Here is a 21,292-nt window from a genome sequence, read left to right as displayed (position 1 = left end):
AAATGTGGTGTAGGAACTAATGCTTGCACAGACTGTGCATAAATGCTTTCCTACGCTAGGTTTCCATCTCTGGAGCCTGCAGGAGTCAGACCTCAGGGGCTGGGCATTTAGCCCAACTCTTCATTCAGTACAGGAGAATTAGGTCAGCTCAGAGGCCATCTGCTGTGTCCTGTGTTGGCCCAGCCTGCACCCTGCCCCCAGGGTGTAGGGGTGGATCTGGGCCATACTCTCCCATAAATTCTCTGCTTCATCTTCTTGGTTGTCTCTTCTCAATTCTCTTCCATGGTTGTCTCTTGGTGAAGCTTCTAGCCTCCTAGCTCTCTGCTCTCTCATGTCCCTCGTGTGCCTGTGTGCAGCAGGGCAGGGGTGAGCTTAGCCTCAGTCCCTCCGACTTCATCCTCACCAGCCTCTGGAACTTGTCTCATCCTCCCAAGCCTGTGCCTTGTGGCAGGTTGCCAAGGCCAAGAGAAAAAAGTCCTGTGTGTAGAGACGATCTGGAAGATAAAGTTTCTCCAAAGTTCTCCGTGGAGAAGGTGTGTTCTTTCCTCTCCACCATTTTTGTCTCTTCCTGGCCAGCTCTGTCTTTCTTATTGCCTTTCCCCCAACTTCCTTTCATAGCTGTAGCTGTAGCTATTTATCTTAGTCTTTTCTGGTAGAAAACTGACTGCATGTTCCCATTGGCACACAACAGCTGGAGCAAAGCAGATGAGTGTGTGTGTGTGAGTGTGTGTGTGTGTGTGTGTGTGTGTGTGTGTGTGTGTGTGAGTGTGTGTGTGTGTGAGTGTGTGTGTGTGTGTGTGTGAGTGTGTGTGTGTGTGTGTGTGTGTGAGTGAGTGTGTGTGTGTGAGTGTGTGTGTGTGAGTGTGTGTGTGTGTGTGAGTGTGTGTGTGTGAGTGTGTGTGTGTGAGTGTGTGTGTGTGTGTGTGAGTGTGTGTGTGTGAGTGTGTGTGTGTGTGTGAGTGTGTGTGTGTGTGTGTGAGTGTGTGTGTGTGTGTGTGTGTGAGTGAGTGTGTGTGTGTGAGTGTGTGTGTGTGAGTGTGTGTGTGTGTGTGAGTGTGTGTGTGTGAGTGTGTGTGTGTGTGTGTGAGTGTGTGTGTGTGAGTGTGTGTGTGTGTGAGTGTGTGTGTGTGTGTGAGTGTGTGTGTGTGAGTGTGTGTGTGTGTGAGTGAGTGTGTGTGTGTGTGTGAGTGTGTGTGTGTGTGTGTGAGTGTGTGTGTGTGTGTGTGAGTGTGTGTGTGTGAGTGTGTGAGTGTGTGTGTGTGTGTGTGAGTGTGTGTGTGTGTGTGTGTGTGAGTGTGTGTGTGTGTGTGTGTGTGTGTGTGTGAGTGTGTGTGTGTGTGTGTGTGTGTGTGTGTGTGTGTTTGGTATTGAAGCCTGAACTCAGGTCCTCAAGTGTGTTATGCAGTCACCTTACCACAGATCATATTCCCCCCCCCCCCCATATTCCTGTTTCTTTAAGAAACCAGGGTCTCTGAAGTGACTGTGCCCAGGTCTTCATGGGCTGTGTGTGCAGACCGGATGGGAATGCCACTTCAGAAATACCATGTCATTCTTAGATGACCCCATGAACGTGCTTCTGTATGTGATGCACGCATCCTTTGACTTGTTTGGATGGGCTTCCAGATCAGCAGGAGCCAAGCATTCAGTCTCTCAACCCTATGGTTGCTTCGGTGGACAGCTGACATCAGGGTCTGGGGCTGTGCCTGGGATGGTCAAGGCTTGGAGATGATTAATTAGAAGGAATACGGGAAGCCAAGGTTGCTAAAATGGCATCCCTACCTCCAACCTCATTAAGTGCAGGTCCCTGTCCCCTGCTGCCCTCTGAGGCATGCAGAGAGAATTCCGTTTCCTTACAGGAAGCTCCTTGGGCCAGCAGGAGAGGAAGGAAAGAGGATTAACACACATCCTCCTCTGACCTATCTTTCCTTAACTCTGCAGAGCTAAGACCGGCTGGTATGTAGGGAGTGAGCAGCTCCCCTCCCTAAACAAACAGGTGGGCATAGATAGTGAGTGTTCCGCTAAGGGTGATAGTCAGGCAGACCTGACAGAGGGGCTTTTTTCAAAGGAAGGAAATACCGGTAGTTCAGTTGTCCTGGTTTTTGTTGTTCTTTTTCTTTGTTTGACATTATCCAGTATCTCTCTGTCTTCCCACCTCCCCATCTTCTACCTCCCTCCCCCATCTCAGATAGGGCTTCTTTGTTAAGCCATGGCTGTCCCAGAACTTGCTCAGTAGACTAGACTGTCTTTGAACTCACAAGGATTCTCCTGCCTCTGCCTCCAGAGTGCTGGGATTAAAGACATTTGCCAACATTGGCCAACTATGGTTTTTTACTTTTTTTTTTCAATTGACCTGCTTTTGTTTTGTTTTAAAACTTAAGTCTTTGCGATTTATTTTGGGAGCTTCATTTCAGTCTGTGTGACCCTGAAGGATGATGGTTCTTGACTTAGCACCAGCTGCAACCCCTGGGAACATGTTAGAAATGCAGAATCCAAGATTCAGCCTCCACTTACAGAACCAGATTTGACAGTGTCCTTGGTCGGACAGGGCAGGGCCTTGCTTGTGCATTGGTGTTGGGAAGCCCCGGGCTAGCCCACACTGCTCCCCTTGTTCTTCTGCCCATGACCCACATCAGTAGGTAAAGAATGTTCTCATTGTTCCCTCACTAACTGAGTCTCCAACTCAGTGTGACACATAAGGGCACACATGATAGGTGTCCGTATATGAAGAAGAGATTACAAGGTATATGCATATTGTGTGAAGTAGGCTGGGGTTGGAACATTTTCAGCAAATACTAGAAGAGGGAAACTTGGAACAGAGTGTCTCCATCTTTTGAGGTGAACGTGGCGTGACCACACACACACACACACACACACTGACTCACACTTGGGTTCAAACACTGTGTTCTAGGCTTTGTTCCAGGCTGTGGCTCAGTGGTCAAGCGTTTCCTGAGTGTAGAAGAGCAGCCCCCTGGGTTAGAATCCTAGCATCCCGGAAACTGAAACAACAACTCTCAGTGCTTTAAGGCTTAAACGCTATGGCAGATGAAGCTGAGGTTGAGTGGGGATAGCATTCTGTGAAGTGGCCGGTATCCGGACATGACACGCTTTTGATAAGCATTTGGAGGCTCTGCCAGTGAGGGGTGTGACACAGGACAAAGTTCCTGTCCTCAGGGAACTCAAATTACTATGGGGAGGGCTGATGATAAGCAGAAAAGAAATTTACAAACAGCCAACTTTGGGGATCAATGCTTTGAAAGGGATAAACAATGGCCAGAGGGAGTGGCCTGAGATAAAGAAGTGTGGGTGGGATAGCTTCAGAGGACAGCTACTGCAAAGTGGCTTGTTAGTCTTCCTTTAAGGACTGCCATTTTATCCACGACTGGATCACTTTTTAAATGAGGTACCCTCCCTCTCTCCCCCAAACAAGCATAAGAGCCAAACATTTGCTGTTCTGTAGCCCTGGCCCCGTGGCTTTCCCAATCTCTGATCACAAAGTCCACCCGTGCTTCCCTGGAAGTGACGGTCTAAACAGGCAGGCAAGATTTCAGAGCCCGTGGCCTGGTCCTCTGATGCTTGTCATCAGGTGTATCAGAGTTGTCTTTCTCTCCCTTCTCTCCCTTCTCTCCCTTCCTCCTTGTGAGAACTTCTTTCCTCTTTGTAGTGTCTTCTGTCTCCTCTTGGGATCGCATCCCTGGTCCTCAGACTCAGGACCCATCACATCTGTGCCCAAGTGTTGCCTTTCCTAGCCTCTTTCTTGTTTGCTGTGTGCCTGTGTCACACCAGGCCACATGCTGGATGATACACTCACAACTAAAAGGGCCCAACTCCCACCCACCCTACCGCAAGGTTCACAGACAGACAAAGATGCTGTCAGTGGGTCAGATCCTTCAGACCCAAGGGAAGGAAGTCATTATTGAGCCTATTCTGGGAAAGAAACGGGCCCCCTGGAAGTGTGAGTCCGGGCAGTGTGAGGAGGTTGGCTTGAACCGGCAGGTTACTAAGATCAGGATTCAGAGTGTGTGGCAATCAGTAAAGAGGGTTGGAAGGTGTTTGCTAGGCGGAGGAATCCCCATGTGAACAAAGCAAGTCTTGAGCAAAAGGGCAAAAGCCCCCTGAGAGAGGCGAGAGGGCCCTGTAGTCTTCCCCCCACACCTCCCTAAGTAAATAGCCCCGCTGCTGCCAGCCCTTCAGCCTGCCCTTGCCAAATCCAACAGCCACTTCTCAGCCTCACTTTATTTGACCTGTCAGCAGCAGCATGTGGCACAATTGGCCATTCACTTCTTCACTTGGCTCCCAAGGCTTTACTGCCTCCTGGGTCTCCTGTTGTCCCCCCATCCCCCACTGACGGCCGCAGCTTTCTCTGCTTTCCTTTTTGTCTTCCTTCTGACCTTTCCTGTTGGAGAGTCTCTTCTGTCAGCTCTTGAGGATCTCCATCTTACAGTTTGAAATGCCGCCTCCCCAACTCCACACCCCAGCCTTCATGGCTCTTCCTTGTGCCTAACCCTGCTTCCCCATTTCAGCTAGACATCTCAAACTTAGCAAGGTCCGATTTGCTCTTTCTCAGACGATCCTAGCAGATATTTAGGGCTCAGACCTTGGAGTCTTTCTTGACCCTTGTCCCCCAGGTCCTCACCTTCTGTGTCACCAGCACCTGTCCATGTGGCATCTTTTAGCATTGTAAACCCCCCCCCCCTTTTCCTGCTCTCAGTCACCATTAGTTCTTGCCCATCCTATGTCGGTCAGTTCTGACAGCGTCTGTGGCTGACCCTTCCCTTTGCAACTCGACCAACCAAAGAGACCTTCTGGAATGTCACCAGGTTATGTCCTCTGCTCAGAGTCTTTCAGTACTGGTGGCTGGCTCAGTGCCACAGTGCTTGCAGCTTCCATGGCTGCACATTCAGAGTCAAAGCCAGTCTTTACCATAGCTTCAAGGCCTATATGGACTGCCTCTGCCTGCCTCCCTCCCTCCCTCCCTCCCTCCCTCCCTCCCTCCCTCCCTTCCTTTCTTCCTTCTTTCACAGTTTTATCAGAACCCAGGGCTTCCAAGTCCTCACAAACAAAGCACTCTACCAATGAGTCCCCAGTGTCCTTAGCATTCCTGTCTACCTTGTTACTAGAACATCTGGGCTTGCTACTTTAAGGAATTTGATGACTGGCACTTTGGATCTAATCAGGTTCTCCCCGAGCTACACCCTTCAGTCAGACCTTAAAGATTTTGTTATTCCCTCTGCCTAGGCCCCGCCTATCCCCACCTTGAGACTATCACTCTTCCATATCAGGTCTTGTTGACTCTCCGCCTATGCTTTGCTTCCCTTCCCCAGGCCATCTGATGCCCTTCCCTACATTTTTCTACTGTACTCACATTTTCCCCTGTACTCACAGCCATAGGACACACCAGTGTTTCGATTGTTTATCTTTCTCAGTTAAAAGATAGCTCTGGGAGAGTAGGAATTCTCCTTCTTCCTCCACCTCTTTCTGTGTGATATGTGTGTGTGAGGTGCTAGGGAGCTCCCAGGATCCACCTGTCTCTGCCCCACTGAGATGCTCGGTTACTGGCATAGGCAGCCATGCCTAACTTTTGCACAGGTAATAAAGATTTGAACTCAGGTCTTCAGTCTTGCAATATAAAGGTTCTTGCTTCTTGAGCCATCTCACTAACACTTTTTTTCTTTGAGATAAGATTTCCCTAGGTAGGTCAGGCTTCATTCCATCCAGCATACAGTGATCTTCCTGCTGTATCTCCCAAGGATGAAATAGAGGTGTGTGCCACCACACACCACACCTAAACTGTTTCTCTATTCACTGTTAAACTTCTGGGATTTAAAATAGTGCCCAGGACTAGAGAGATGGCTCAGTAGTTAGGAGCACTTGTTCTTCTAAAGGACCTGGGTTTAATTCCCAGTGTGTGTATGTAGTTCATAACTATCTGTAACTCTAGTTCCAGGAGATCTAGTTCCCTTGTCTGATCTCCATGAGCACTGAGCACACAGGTAGTACAGAGTCATACTAGGCAAAACACTCAAAAAAAATAAAAGAAAAGAAAGAATATAATTAAAAAAAAAATCCAGTTCCAGGGGCTCTGATGTCCTTTTCTGGTTTCTGAAACAGTGCATACAAATAGTACATGAACATACACATAAGTAAAACACCAGTACATATCAAACATCTTAAAGTAGTGCCTATCACATAGGAAATGCTAAAACATACCTTTTTTTTTTTTGGAGGTGCTGGAGATTAAAGCCAGAACCTCATATACAATGAGGCCCTAAAGAACGAACACACACACACACACACACAATAACACACATATACAATAACACATAAGTACACAGTAACACACACACAAAATCCATGAGCAAGTATGCTGGGAACCAAACCCAGGAAACTACCTGCTGTTCTAAGAGAACCTCAGGAAATTGCCTGCTGTTCTGGAAAGACTAGTCAGTACAAGGTTAAGAAAGGATGTTCATGGGTCTCAGGTACCAGAAACTTAATGAACATCTGGCATTTCTTGGGAGCCTGTCATGACAATGGGATGGTCTAGGGCAATGGGGATACAACAGTGGGATGGTCTTAGACAATAAAGATTCAATAGTGGGATAGCCCTAAGCAATGACCCTCGCCCAAACTTCCTGTTTTGCTGTGTCTTTATAACCTGCCCCCCCCCCCCCGAATTAAAGTTTCAGAGCTTGATTAGAACCCCAGACTAGCTCTCATTCTTTGTGTCTCTTGTCCCTTCATTCTTTCACCCCCTTCCCTAGGGTCTTGTCAAATCCCTGCAAGCCGGGGCAGTTGGCACCTAATGTGGGGCCTTTGGGTCGGGATCCGATCAAATGTTGCTACCACGTGGACTTCTGTCAGGCCTAAGATCAACGCTTCACCATAAAGGCTTCACCATGAAGGCAGGTGAAGAGAGAAGATCCTGCATTGTGATCGCCACAGAGTAGCCCGGCTGTGAGTTTGATCGGGTTAAGGTAAGATAGAGCAACACAATCATTGGGACAAGCATTGAGCAAACATGATTTGTTCTTAAAGGGTCTCAAGGAGTCCCTCAAGACACAAGAATTACGGGTTATGAAAAACGATCTTTAAAATTTTCATTGGTGATGTTTCCCCAAGGAGACTATTGACGACAAAAATGCTACACCTCCTAAGGAGATACAAAGTTAAACCTTGAAGATGAGGGAGAGAAAGGGCTAAAACAGTTGTTTGCTGCTCTCCAGCCATGTTAGCAAAAGAACAACAACAACAACAACAAAAAAGGCTATTTTAGAGCCCTTCTGGGAGCAGGAGAAAATCAGGAGACTGTCCTGCATTTTCTCTGGCTCATACGGGAGAGATCCTCAGTTCTGCTTTCTCTGTCTATTGTCTGTCCTTGGTGCGCCAATCTGTCCACGTGTCAATTGTCTGTCTTACGTATAAAATAATACACAAGTACACAGTAACACAGACGCAAAACCCGTGAGCAAGTACACCTCTCCACTTATACAGGTCTTCATTAATTTCTCTTATGGTGGGTTTCAGTGTGTATGCAGTATGCAGATTCTTTCTGTGACTGTTCTGCAAGCCTGGGTACCTGAGTTCGAGTCACCAGTATCCAGATGAAAGGTCGGCATGTGTGTGCTTGAAACTCCCATTAGCAGGAGCAAAGGTAGCCTAGCCGAAATGGCTAGCTTTTTTCTTCTATGTACTATTTTAATAGTTTTTCTTTATAAGCAGTAGCAGGAAAGACAGCTTTGAGGTTAAGAGCAAAAAGCATTGGCTGCTCTTCCACAGGACCTTAGTTGTATTACCAGCACCTAAATGACCCTGACAACCATCTGTAACTCCATTTCCAGGGAATCCAATACCCTCTTCTGACATCCATGGGCACTGCACAAATATGGTACACAGAGATAAATTCATACAAACACGCATACACATAAAATAAGTAACAATACAAGCTCTCTGTATGTAGCCCTGGCTGTCCTAGAACACTAGTAGACCAGGCTGGCCTCTAACTCACAGAGATCCAGTTGCTTTTACCTCCCAAGTGCTGGGATTAAAGGATACACCACCATGCCAGGATAAATTTTCACCTTTCAAAAATCATCATTAAGAGAGTTGCCAAGGGGGCTGGAGAGATGGCTCAGTGGTTAAACGCACTGACTGCTCTTACAGAGGTCCTGAGTTCAATTCCCAGCAACCACATGGTGGCTCACAACCATCTGTAATGGGATCTGATGTCCTCTTCTGGTGTGTCTGAAGACAGCTACAGTGTATTCATATACATAAAATACACAATAAATCTTTTTTTTAAAAAGAAATTCAAAGTTCCATTATAATGTTTTCACAAATGTATTTTCTCATGTTCTTCTCTGTTTGCCTTTCTTTCCTGCCACTTCCTGTTGGTGCAACCACTTTGGAAAGTGGTTTCTATAAGGACTTAGCATCCATGTCTTACATGCTGTAGCCACCCCACTCCTAAATATATACCCAAAAGGAAAGACTGAGGAAGCAGGTTGTGTGAGTGTTCATACAGAGCAGCTGTGATTTCACATCGGAGACCCAGAGGCAACACGAGTGACCGTTTACAGACAGCTGGATGAACATGAGGGGACAGCTCAGATGCCTTTTTGGAGAGCTTGCTGTCTCAGTGTCTGCACTTCATCTTCAAGGCAGGAAGTTTAGGAGACGCATTCCAGCCTTTTTCCATCACTCTTTCTGTATATATTCCTATTGGATGATTCTTCTTTTCTTTTCTTCCTCCTCCTCCTCTTCCTCCTCTCCTCTTCCTTTTCCTCTTCCTCTTCTTCTTCTCCTCCTTTTCCTCTTCCCCCTCCTCCTCCTCTTTCTCTTCTTAATCCTCTTCCTCCTCCTCCTTCTCCTCTTCTTCCTTTTCCTCTTCCTCCTCCTTCTCCTTTTCCTCCTCCTCCTCTTCTTCTTCTTCTCCTCCTCTTCCTTCTCCTCTTCCTCCTCCTCTTTCTTCTTTTCCTCCTCCATTCTCTTCTTCTCTCTCTCTCCCCTCTCTCACCCCCTCTCCCCCTCTCTCTTTCTGCCACTGCATGCATGCCTATGGCAGTCAGAGGACAACTTGTAAATGTTGGTCTTCTCCTTCCCCCATGTGAATCCTGGGCATTAAACTCAGGTCATCAGGCTTGGTAGCAAGTGACATAGTTCACTAAGCCATCTCACCTCCCTGTTCTTGGTATCAAGCTCTCTGAATCCCTGGAGCAAGGTTGCCTTCATTTTTGTCTCTTACTCTGACCCATTCCTTCTTAGGCTGGCCTCATGTGTTTCTTCTCAGGGCCTCTCCTTCAGAGTAAGTCGTCTTCTTGTCAATCCTAACACAAGAACATGATCACTGCCTGGTTCTTTTAAAATTCTTTTAACATATGCATATAGCGTGCATGCATCCGTGCCTGCGTGCGTACGTGCATGTGGAAGTCACAGGACAACTTCTGGGACTTGGTTCTTTCCTTCTACCATGTAGATTCCAAGGATCAAGCACCTTTACCCACTAAACCATCTTGCCAAACCCTTCTTCTTTTAACCTTTTGGATTTAGCACAGAGCTTATAGGACACAAGTACTTGAGAGAGATGAGTGAATGAATTGATCTTTAATTCTATGCTTCAGTATTTCAAAATTACTTCAGCAGCTGGAATGGTTTTTATACATCACATTACATATGCTCCACTCTACCCCATGCATGTGAGTCTCTGTGTTAGTCTGTCTGTTTCTCTTGAATCAGGCCACATTTCTTTGTAGTCTCTAACCTGACAGTTGATAAACGAAGCCTGCTATGGCTTTGAAGTCTCTCTCCTCTTGCCAGCTGTGAGCAGGTCAGCATCCTTCCATTCAAACCCAAGTACCCAGGCCCAAGACAACTTTCAGTTATGACTTTACTTTTATCTGGTGCTTTCTGTCTTGTGACTCCTGATATAACTTCTCCCCTTCCTTAAAAACCTTCCCTTTTTCTTGGAAACTGGAGGCTCTATCCACTATGACTATATATTACCTAATGTTCAAGATCTAAAGCAATTTTCCCCCTTTAGGGTCCCATCACACTGCCTGTGATACAAACCTATAACTCTGCTAATATTTTCGAACTGAAGGGAATTGGCAGCTCTTGCCCTTCAAGACCCCTTCATAATCTACCTGAAGTTCTTACTGAAGTGTTACTCATCTTAACTTCCTTTCTACAGAGTTGTAGCATCTTTTATTATTTATGACATAGGGATTGGCTTATTGAGCTGAGCATAAGTCCCATTTTGGTAACAATACCAACAGCTGGGTTGCTGGGACATGTGCTGTCATCGTGACTTTTCCTGCTGCTGTCACCAATACATGACAGAAGCAACTTCAGGGAGAAGAGGTTTATTTTGGCTCACAGGTCAATGGTATAAGATGATTAAAGTAGGAACTTGAAATACCCAGTCCTGTTGCATCCATAGGCAGGAAGAGAGAAAGAAGAACGGATACTTCTGCTCAACTTTCCTTCTCCACACTGCCCAGGATCCCAGCCAGGAAACAGCACCATCCATAGGGAGAGGATGGATCCACCTCAGTTACTAAGCTGAAGATAACCCCCTCCCCCGAGGCATACCTAGTGCCTGGTCTCCAAGGTGATTCTAGATTCTGTTCATTTAACACAAATCATCACATGTACTGTTAGGTAGAGTTGTGTTTTGTTTTTTAAATTTCTTTGTTTTTGAGACAGGGTCTTACTGTGTAGCTCAGGCTAGATTCAAACTCAGAAGCCTCTTGCTTCTGCCTCCCTAGTGTTGGGAGCCGACTTGTAGCAGAAAGCGTCTCTCAGCTTTGCAGCCATCTCAAGCCATATACCCTGACGTGAGACTTGTTTTTCAACAGCCTACAACAGCTGAAGCACACTCTGATATCCCACATATTTTGTTTTGCTGGTTACTGCCCCCAGCTGCAAGGCGCACATGGTAGCCATGCCTGCAAGGCATGCGGTTCACGTGCTGTCCGCCATACATGCCTGTAAGGCGAAGGTGGTATCCAAGCCTACAAGGCACACGGTGCGGTGCATGTGCTATCCATGCTATAGATGCTTGTCATATCCACACCTACAAGGCACGTGGCAAAAGCCTATAAATACCCCAGATTTCCCTTCAATATGAGAGAATACGGGAGACAATGAGAGAGACAATAAAGGAGAGAGAGACACAATAAACGAGACTTGAGACTTGATCAGACCCTCTGTCTTGTCTTCATTCTTTGCCCCCACACTCTCTCTCACTAGACCCGGACCTGCGGAGCAGAGCGGGCTGTTACAGTTTGGCCGCCCAACGTGGGGCAGCTCGGGCGTTACACCCTAGTGCTGGACAGGTATATACTGGGATTACAGGTGTATACCACTATATGTAACACATTTTCTTCCTTCCTTCCTTCCTTCCTTCCTTCCTTCCTTCCTTCCTTCCTTCCTTCCTTCCTTCCTTTCTTTTTCTTTTTTTCTCCAGCTGTCCTAGAACTTGAAATGTAGACCAGGATAGCCTCAAACTCACAGAGCTCTGCCCACCTCTGTCTCCTGAGTGCTAGGATTAAATGCATGAGCCACATACCATCCTTCTTTCTTTTTTGAGGTTGAATACAATTCTAATTTATCTGTATAGTAGAACAATCCACTCATTTCTAAATAGGTATTTAGGTTGTCTCCATCTCTCTCTCTCTCTCTTTTTTTCTTTTTTTCTTTTTGAGACAAGTCTCATGTAGCTCAGGCTGACCTTGAACTCTTGATCCTCCTGCCTCTACTTTATCCCTGAGTGCTGAGATTAAAAGTATAGGTGTGTGGTTCTCTACATTTTTACTATGATAAATAGGACTGAAAAAAAATCTTTGAGATTCTCTTTCTTTCTTTCTTTCTTTCTTTCTTTCTTTTGTGTCTGTATGTGGTGTGTGTGTGTTGGTATATGTGTGTGTACATGTGTGAATACTACAGTTCATAAATGGAGGTCAGAGTACACATTTGTGGTGTTGGGTCTCCCCTTCCATCTTTATTTACATGGCTTCCAAGGATCCAACTTAGGTCAGACTTCCAAAGCAAATGTTTTTCCTATTGAGCTGTCTTGCCTGGCCAAGATCCCACTTTCAGTTGGATTTATACTCAGCAATGGGGTTGTTGGATAGAAGGGTGGTTCTAGCCTTAAGGTTTTGGCACTCCCGCCATTTTCCATGATGGCTACACCATTCTCACCAGCAGTGCAGTTTCCCATCTCCTTAGATGCTCACCAGTAGGTTGCTAACTTGTTTTTATTGCATTATAGTAGCTGTGTTGATAGGTTCTGGTAAGGCAGTGGCTGCTGCTTCTATTCCTTATCCCCTTTCTCCCCCCTCTTCTTCCTCCCCTCTCTTCATCCTAACAGAGTCTTTATGTGTAGCCCAAGCTGGTCTCAAACTTGGGACCCTCTTTCCTCCACCTCCCATGTGCTGGAGTCAGGGGTGTGTGCCACAGCACCCTACTGGCATTTTTTCGTATAGCTGTTGGCTCTTGGTGTGTCTCCGTTAGAGAAATGTCTGATTTTAAACTGGGTTATTACTTCCTTGTTGGTGGTGCTATTGTGTTGTAGAAGTTCCTTACATGTTTTGGAAATTAACCCCTGACCAGATACAAGTGAGAAATATTTTCTTTTTCTTTGCTGCACAGACTGCCTTTAGCGATTCTTAACATTGTCCATGGCCATTACAACATCAAAAAGAGGCATGAGCCAAATGTTCTTCACAGGAAACTGGGTAAGTAGATCTCAATCCATGCATATAACACAATTGCTCGTGTTAGTTTAAAAGACATATGGTTCCGGGCAGATTGATGTGGAGATATATAAATAAATGTAATGTTGAGCAAAATGAGAAGTGTTTTTTAAAAAAGATTTATTTATTTTTATGTGCATTGGTGTTTTGCCTGCATGTATATCTGTGTGAGGGCATCAGATCCTTTGGAACTGCACTTAGAGGCTGTGTGTGAGTTGCTCTGTGTGTATTGGGACTTGAACCCAGGTCCTCTGGAAGAACAGCCAGTGTTCTTAACCACTGAGTCATCTCTCCAGCCCAAAATAAGAACCTTTAAAACTATGGATATGGCAAAGTTGTAGGGTGTTTGCCTAGCATGAGTGAGGCTCTGGATTTGGTGCACAAAATTTGGAAAATCTTAAAACCAAAACAGAATTCCACAGAATAACATTCTGATTTCAGGAAACAAAAATTTATAAATATATGGAGACACATATTTTGTGAGTTAGTGCTTGTTTTATGTTTGAAAAAGAACCTTGCTATGAAGTCCAGGCTGGCCTTGAACTGCTATTAGTCTTCTTGTCTCTGACTCTTATGTACAGGGATTACTAGTGGGAAACACACACACACACACACACACACACACACACACACACACACTGTATTGATAGGTTCTTAAAAGAACCTAGTGCTATGAGTGTAGCTCTGGTAGAGTGCTCTTCTGTATGTGTGAGGTATGAGGCCCTGGCTTTTGATTCCTTAGCACCACAAAAGGGGAGGAAAAAAGAGGGAGAAGAAGAAATCCCTTAGGCCCAGAATGACTCAGGCGTTGGCTCGTGCTGGAGAAACTTTGTTTCATTCTTATTTGTGAACTTTGCTACTATTCAGTGTGAACTTGTTTTTGCTTCTATAATTTAGAAATTAAGAAAACAACACCTGACTGGAAAGATTCATTACAGAATTAATGGATTCCATGTGTCTCAAAAATTGACTCTTAGCTGGGCAGTAGTGGCCTACACCTTCAGTCCCAGTGCTCTAGAGGCAGGGGCAGGTGGATCTCAGAGTTCAAGTCCAGCCTGGTCTACAGAATGAGTTTCATGACAGCCAGAACTGCACAGAGAAACCCTGTCTTGAAGGGGGAAAAAATTGCTTCTTAGGCTGATTATACCTTTGTGGATTTTTTGGAGCATCTTCCAGAAATGTATTGCTTTCACCTTTCCGGTCCTGTTTTTACCTTCAAGGGTCTTAAAAGAGGTGGAGTGCACAAGAAACCAAAGTCCAGGAAGGAAAGATGCAATGTCTACCCAGAGTCAGAGACTGTAAACTGGGGTTTTGTTCCCATGGTTCTAGCTCAAGATGCATGCTAGGCTAGGAAATACCAATTACAGGTAGATGGGAAAGGTAACCAACTCTTCCACACATAGGGTTTGAGGCATAGACTCCATTTTGACTCCTGCCTTTACTAGCTACAGGCTATGTGAGATCTTGGGCAAGTGGGCAAGATTTTTTAAAATTTTGTTTTGTTTTTTTGTTTCTTGAGACAGTGTCTCTTGATGTGGCCCTGACTGTCTTAGAACTTAGATCAGGCTGGTCTCGAACTCAGAGATCTGCCTGCTTCTGCCTCAGGATGGGAAATTTCTTTACCTTCCTTTCTGACTGTGGGCTTCTCATCACAATCAGAAAGGTTCTACTCACACTTATATTACAGGATTGTTCGGAGGTGTGGGCGGGAAGGACCCAAATACCGCTTCATAACTGTTTGCTTTTTTTGTTGTTGCTTCTATGGGGAAGGACAGCTCAGCACCTGAAAGAAATTAGGGTAGATTAAAGGAAGTCAAAAGAGGAGAGGAAGAGTTGGAGATACAATTCCATTTCCTAGTCACTGTCTCCCTCCTCCCCTTCTCTCTTTTTTCCTTTAATTAAGCCTCCTGTTGCTAAGTGCTAGCAGATGCAGAAGTGGTAGCTCGGTAGGAATTGCAGGAAGGGCCTGAGGCAGTACTTTGCAGTCTGTGGAAGGATAGGGGGCTTGCATGGGCTGGTGAGAAACATCCACAAACAAGGGACCAGGTTGTTCTCTGCAGAACTGCATCAACTCAGGAAGCCAGGGCCTCTCAGCTCTGAGTGGGCTTACTACATATGAAAACACCTAGCCTAAGGAACCCATAGCCTAGTGTAGATAGGGCTATTACAATAGCCCTTAGGCCAAGAACTCTGAATTTCCAAGCTGGGTCAGACTTTATTCTGAGGTCGCTGACCAAAAGTGCTGACTAAGAAGGCACTATGAGATTGTCCATCTGACTGGCTGAAAATCCCCAGCCTGTCCTGTGTGTGTGTGGGGGGGCGGGGGGGGGGAAGAGGGAGGGAGAGAGGTGAGAGTAGGGGGTAGGGAAGACAGGGAGAGAGAGAGGCAAGAGCAAAAGGTGATAGATATTGGTAAATTATTTCTGTGCTGGTGAAATGAGCCAGTTCAAACCAGATTAGATTATATTAAGGGCAGGGACTCCAGGGCAAGTTCACTGGCCCCAAGGACTGAGGCCAGAGGAGTTGCCATGAGGGGTGGGGGGTAGTGATTGGGGGTGGAGAAAGGGCATGTGCAGAGAGAGAAAAGAGACCAATATGTCTGGATTATATAGGGAGGAGAGTCTGTAGGAAGGGCTGCCTAGTCCCTGGGTTCAGAGTCTGGGACAGGTTATGCCAGGTAGAGACTGAGGAATGCTGGGAGAACCTGGAGGCCAGGTCTGCTTTGATATGTAAAATTTGCACCAAGGAATCTTGTTGGGAGTGGGGTAGGGTTGGAAACCAAACAGATGTGCCTTTTGAGAGGAGTCATACCTGGCACCTCACGAGGGTCTGGACAGAGGTTTTTCATAGCCATGAGGATCGAGATGTATGGTCAGTCCTGTGACTGCATCCAGGCTGGTGGAGTTTCAGTGGTGCCTTATTGGAACCTATAAGCAGCATTTTTGTTCTACACGAGTGGTTCTCTACCTTCCTAACGCTTTGACCCTTTAATACAGTTCGTAGTGTTGTGCTGACCCCCAAGCATGAAATTATTTTGCTGCTACTTCGTAACTGTAATTTTACTACTGTTATGAATTGTAATGTAAGTAAATATTTGATATTCAGGATATCTGATATGTGACTCACAGGTTGAGAACCACTGTTTTGCATGGAGCCTGCCGAATAATGGTGTTAGTCAGTGTTCTGCTGTGAAGAGACACCATGACCTTGGCAACTCTTACAGCGGAAAGCGTATAATTGGTGCTGGCTTACAGTTTCAGAGCATTGTCACCATGGTGGGAAGCATGCTGGCATGCAGGCAGACATGAACCTGGAGAAGTTGAAAGTTCTACATCAGGATCTGCAGGCAGCAGGAAGAGACAGACAGTAGGCCTGTGTTGGGCTTTTGAAGCCTCAAAGCCCACTTCCAGTGACACGCTTTCTCCAACAAATCTATAGCTCCTAATTCCTGTCAAGTAGTGCCACTCCCTAATGACCAAGCATTCGAATGTATAAGACTGTGGGGGCCATGCTTATTCGAATCACCACAGAAAGTAATAGGTAAAAACTTTTTTATAGTGTTTTCATGTGCCAGCTACTGTTACACACACACACACACACACACACACACACACACACACACACATACACACACACATATGCATTGTACTGGCTGTTTTTGTGTGTTAACTTGACACAAGCTGAAGTTATCATAGAGAAAGGAGCCTCCCTTGAGAAAATGCCTCCATGAGATCCAGCTGTAAGGCATTTTCTCAATTAGTGAACAAGGGTAGAAGGGCCTACTGTGGGTGGTGCCATTCCTGGGCTGGTGTCCTGGGCTCTATAAAAAAGCAAGCTAAGCAAGTCAGTAAGTAACATCCTTCCATGGCCTCTGCATCAGCTCCTGCTTCCTGACCTGCTTGAGTTCTAGTCCTGAATTCCTTTGGTGATGAACAGCAGTGTAGAAGTGTAAGCTGAATAAATCCTTTTCTCCCCAACTTGCTTCTTGGTCATGATGTTTGTGCAGGAATAGAAACCCTGACTAAGACACACATACCCACCCACCCACACAAATACACACATACACACACGTATACACATATGCACATGCACATATACACATATGCACATGCACATACACACACATGGACATACACACATACATACACATATAAATACACACATATACACACACGTACGCACACACACACAAATACACACATATGCACATACACATACATGCACACATGGACACACGCATACACACATATATACACGTATGCACACACATACACACACAAATAAACACATATGCACATGCATATATACACACACACGGACACAGACACACATTTTTTATTCCACATAGTAGTTCTAGAGGTGAAATATCTTGTTTTTCCAGATTAAAAAAATGAGACATGAAAAGGTTAAATAAGGTGTCCAAAGTCACTTGTAAACCAACAGAAGCCTGAGGTCAGTTTGCTGGCTGGACTTGAGGGTCCCCACTGCTCATGCTCCCATGTCATCGTTCCCACTCAGACTTCTGAGCCTACAGTTAAAAGTGGGAGATAGGTCAGAGAGAGAGAGAGAGAGAGAGAGACAGAGAGAGAGAGAGACAGAGAGAGAGAGACAGAGAGAGAGAGACAGAGAGAGAGAGACAGAGAGAGAGAGAGACAGAGAGAGAGAGAGAGAGAGAGAGAGAGAGAGAGAGAGAGAGCGAGAGAGCTGGATTCTCTTGTTCACCAAAGGATGCAAGGACATTCCTATATCACATTTGCATGGTACCCTGCCATGCTAGCCCCTGAATGGAACATTGTACCTCAGTTTCCAAGAGTCCCCTTATTCCTGATCAAGTCCCCAACCACTTTATCCAGTAACCTATTTGCATCCAGTGTTTGTTTGTTTGAACTTGGAGTCTCAGGTATTACCTGTCAGAGCTGCCCACATTCCAGCACCAGATCCTTCTCGGCTTTCCCAATCATTTTCCCAGATCAAGTCCGTTGATACACATTAATCTTCAGTCCAGTCCAAGTTGTATGATTGTGGCTTTTCTTTCTTATTTTATTTTATTTTGTTTTGTTTTACTGAGAGAGGGTCTTTCTTTGTAGCCTTGGCTGTCCTGGAACTTACTCTGTAGACCAGAATGGCCTTGAACTCACAGAGATTCATCTGCCTCTGCCTCTCTCTCTGCCTCTCTGCCTCTCTGCCTCTCTGCCTCTCTGCCTCTCTGCCTCTCTGCCTCTCTGCCTCTCTGCCTCTCTGCCTCTCTGCCTCTCTGCCTCTCTGCCTCTCTGCCTCTCTGCCTCTCTGCCTCTCTGCCTCTCTGCCTCTCTGCCTCTCTGCCTCTCTGCCTCTCTGCCTCTCTGCCTCTCTGCCTCTCTGCCTCTCTCTCTGCCTCTCTGCCTCTCTGCCTCTGAGTGCTGGGATTAAAGGCATGATCCACCATGCTTGGCATTCTTTATTTTCTTAAAAATTTATTCATTCATTTGTTTTCTATTTTTAAGACTATATTTACCTTTTAACTGATGCTTATATCAAGAACAGCTGTACACATTGGGCTGGGGGTTATAGTTCAGTGGTGGCCCAGCAACTTCAAGGCCATGTTTGATCTTCAGCATTTCAGCAAGGGAAAGTATATATTTATGTGGTAATGAGAGATTTCAATACTTATATACCTTGTCTACTGTTTTAATCAGGTTAAACATATCTTCTTAAATATTTATCATCATATATATTCAAAATTCTTTCCCTTAGATTTTTAAAATTGACTAATTTATATTTAAAATTTTTATTAAACTTACTCTTTTCTTTCTTTCCTTTTTTTTTTCCTTTTTTAAGACAAGGTTTGCTCTCTAGACCAGGCTGGTCTCAAACTCACGGAGATCCCTTTGCCTCTGCCTCCCAAGTACCAGGATCCAAGGTGTGTGCCACCATGCCCAGCTAGATTTGTTAATTTTACATATGAGTGTTTTGATTGCATGTATATATGTGTACCATGTGTGTGCTTGGTGCCTGCAGAGGTCAGGAGAGGGTATCAGATCTTCATAAACTGATGAAACACTGTGAGAGTACGGGGAATCGAACCTGAGACCTCTGTAAAAGCAACAAATGTGCTTAACTGCTGAGCCACCTCTCCAGCCCCTTCTGCCCTCCTCTAGCTCTTTAAAAAATGTCCAGTGCATTACTGTTCCCCCACTGAACCATGACACACCAGAGCATCTTGCTCATCTCTCACTGTGACTTCAGCCTCATTTTTGGCATGAAGGGAGGGAGTCTGTATCAGGTGGGATGCACTTCTGAACTTTGCCATGCCCTGGAGCTGTGCTCTGCTCTTTGCTTTGTTTCCCGTTATGTGGTTTGGGAAGACACTGCTCGAAGCCCAGTTAGAGGCTGTGGTGGTCAAATTAGCCAGTGGTGCAGAACACATCAAGGTACTATTGAAGGAGGAAGTGCTAGAAACCCAAACTACAGCTATAGTATGCTTTCCGTGAAGGCTCCGGCCAGAGAGGCTGTCAGCCAGGCCTTTTGTCTTACTATGTAGCCCAGGTTGGCCTCAAACAATGGATTCATCTTGGTGCTTCTGTTTCCTGTGGGGTTATAGGTGGGCATCATCACACTCAGTTCTGGTTTAAAAAGAAAATTTATTGTTTTGAGACAGGGTCTCTCTATGTATCTCTGACAGGCTGGCCTGGAACTCACAGAAATCCATATGCCTTTGCTTTCTGAGTGCTGGAACTAAAAGACTGAGAAAAAAAAAGTAAAACTGTATTAGCACCTATTAGAAGTTAAAAAATATTTTATGAGCTATCAAGATAGCTCAGCCTGAGTTTGGTTCCTGGGACTCCCATGGTGGAAGGAGAGAACAGGCTTTCTTATGTTGTTCTCTGCATGAACACACACACACATACACACACACACACACACACACACACACACACACACACGGAGAGAGAGAATAATGTAAAATTTAAAACTTAAAAATTTTAACAATTTTTGTAAACTGCTTAACTCTCTATATATGTATATATACATATACACACACTTGGAGGAAATGCTTTGCTTTTTCTAGCCAGGATCACCAAGTTTTTCTTCTTCTTCTTCTTCTTCTTCTTCTTCTTCTTCTTCTTCTTCTTCTTCTTCTTCTTCTTCTTCTTCTTCTTCTTCTTCTTCATGTCTTCCTTTTCATTGTTATGGTCACTGTAAGAAAATTGTAAAGTTTTATCCGATTTTTTAGGCCCGTTTATCTGAACACCCCTAGAGTTCTTCTTACATGGCTTAGGGGATGGGGCACTTAGGCAATAGGGGCAGCTGAGAAAGGGAGCTTTGTCTGGCTTATGGTTCCCCCAGGTGAGTTGGGGTCCCTGAACTCTTAGCCACTTTTGTGTTCCCAGCTGTGGGGTGGGGGGGAGGGGAGGGTTAGCAGTTTAGGCAGACTGTCATGTTATGGGTTTTTTTGTTTTTTTGTTTTGTTTTGTTTTTTGAGACAGGGTTTCTTTATATAGCCCTGGCTGTCGTGGAACTTACTCAGTAGACCAGGCTGGCCTCAAACTCAGAAAGCCACCTGCCTTTGCCTCCCAAGTGCTGGGATTAAAGGCGTGGGCCACTACTGCCTGAATTTTTTTTTTTTTTTTTTTTTAACTCAGCACTATCTGCTTCAGGATCTTCACAGGCTTAGAGCTTTCCCCCAAGTCCCTCCTCCCAAGTAGGTATCCATAGCTGGAGGTCTGAATTCACTCTGGACAAGTGACAGATGTGCAACATGGAAAATACAATCAATCAGTCAGCTACCAACTCAGTCCGTAGTCATTTCTCTCACCTAGGCATAGCAAAGAGCCTAGGATGCTGCCGCCAAGCAAAATACCCTGACTTAAAAAGACTTGGCTGTGCCGTCTGTCAAAGGCATGCAAAGAGTTCCATAGCGGAGGAAATATGAAAGTTAGTGACAGTAGGTAGGAGTGGTTACACAGGCCAAGACTGATGCCCAAGTGAAGGCTGCAGATGCAGAGCGCCATGGGAAGCCGAGTTCTCTTTGATACGGCTCTGCCTTGAGAATCAGCACCGTCCTGAGTGAATGTGCACAGTGCAATTAGGAGGGACACTTCGATAGGAACAAAGCTGCTTGTGTAAGTGTGTGTGTGTGTGGTGGGGGCGGGGAGGTACCCAGCTCTCCCCAGCATACTCCGGAAATTCATTCTGTAACAATGAACTGTAATTCCAAGTCAATGACACCTTCTAAATCCTCTCAGACTCTGCCCAAAATTACAGAGGAGGGATGGCGAGTCCATTCCGTTCAGTCAGAACTGGATAGCTGTGTACTTTGCTCAAATGCCTGGGATCTAATGGAGATGGGCTGGCAGCCAGGAGTAAAGCAAGTCAATACAGGGCTTGGAAGAACGCTGATGCTTGGGCAGATAATGAGGAAAGGGCTAGGATTTGAAAGCCTGACCTCAGAGTCTTCCTGTGTAATGAACACAGCATAATGGAGGCTGAGAGCTGCGCCCCGGGTGCACCTGTGTCTGAGCGAGCCAGCCAGCAACCTGGCTGTATCCCTCGATAACATG

At 45.6% G+C, this 21,292-nt stretch overlaps 1 long non-coding RNA gene across 1 annotated transcript in view; it reads left to right on the top strand.

Annotated features, from left to right (window-relative positions):
• Nucleotides 1–259: 259 nt before the first annotated feature.
• LOC143434334 (uncharacterized) overlaps nt 260–21,292 on the top strand; it is a 314,842-nt gene continuing 293,809 nt past the window's right edge. Inside the window, exons 1-3 of the long non-coding RNA XR_013103765.1 lie at nt 260–533; nt 6,762–6,974; nt 12,649–12,734. This is a non-coding gene — a long non-coding RNA (uncharacterized LOC143434334). The remainder of the gene's footprint in view (nt 534–6,761; nt 6,975–12,648; nt 12,735–21,292) is intronic.

Source organism: Arvicanthis niloticus, chromosome 14 (assembly GCF_011762505.2).
Source record: "Arvicanthis niloticus isolate mArvNil1 chromosome 14, mArvNil1.pat.X, whole genome shotgun sequence".
In the NCBI taxonomy this organism is placed as follows: domain Eukaryota; kingdom Metazoa; phylum Chordata; class Mammalia; order Rodentia; family Muridae; genus Arvicanthis; species Arvicanthis niloticus.
Note: the sequence above shows the minus strand (reverse complement) of the source record. Positions and strands in the feature narration are given on the sequence as shown.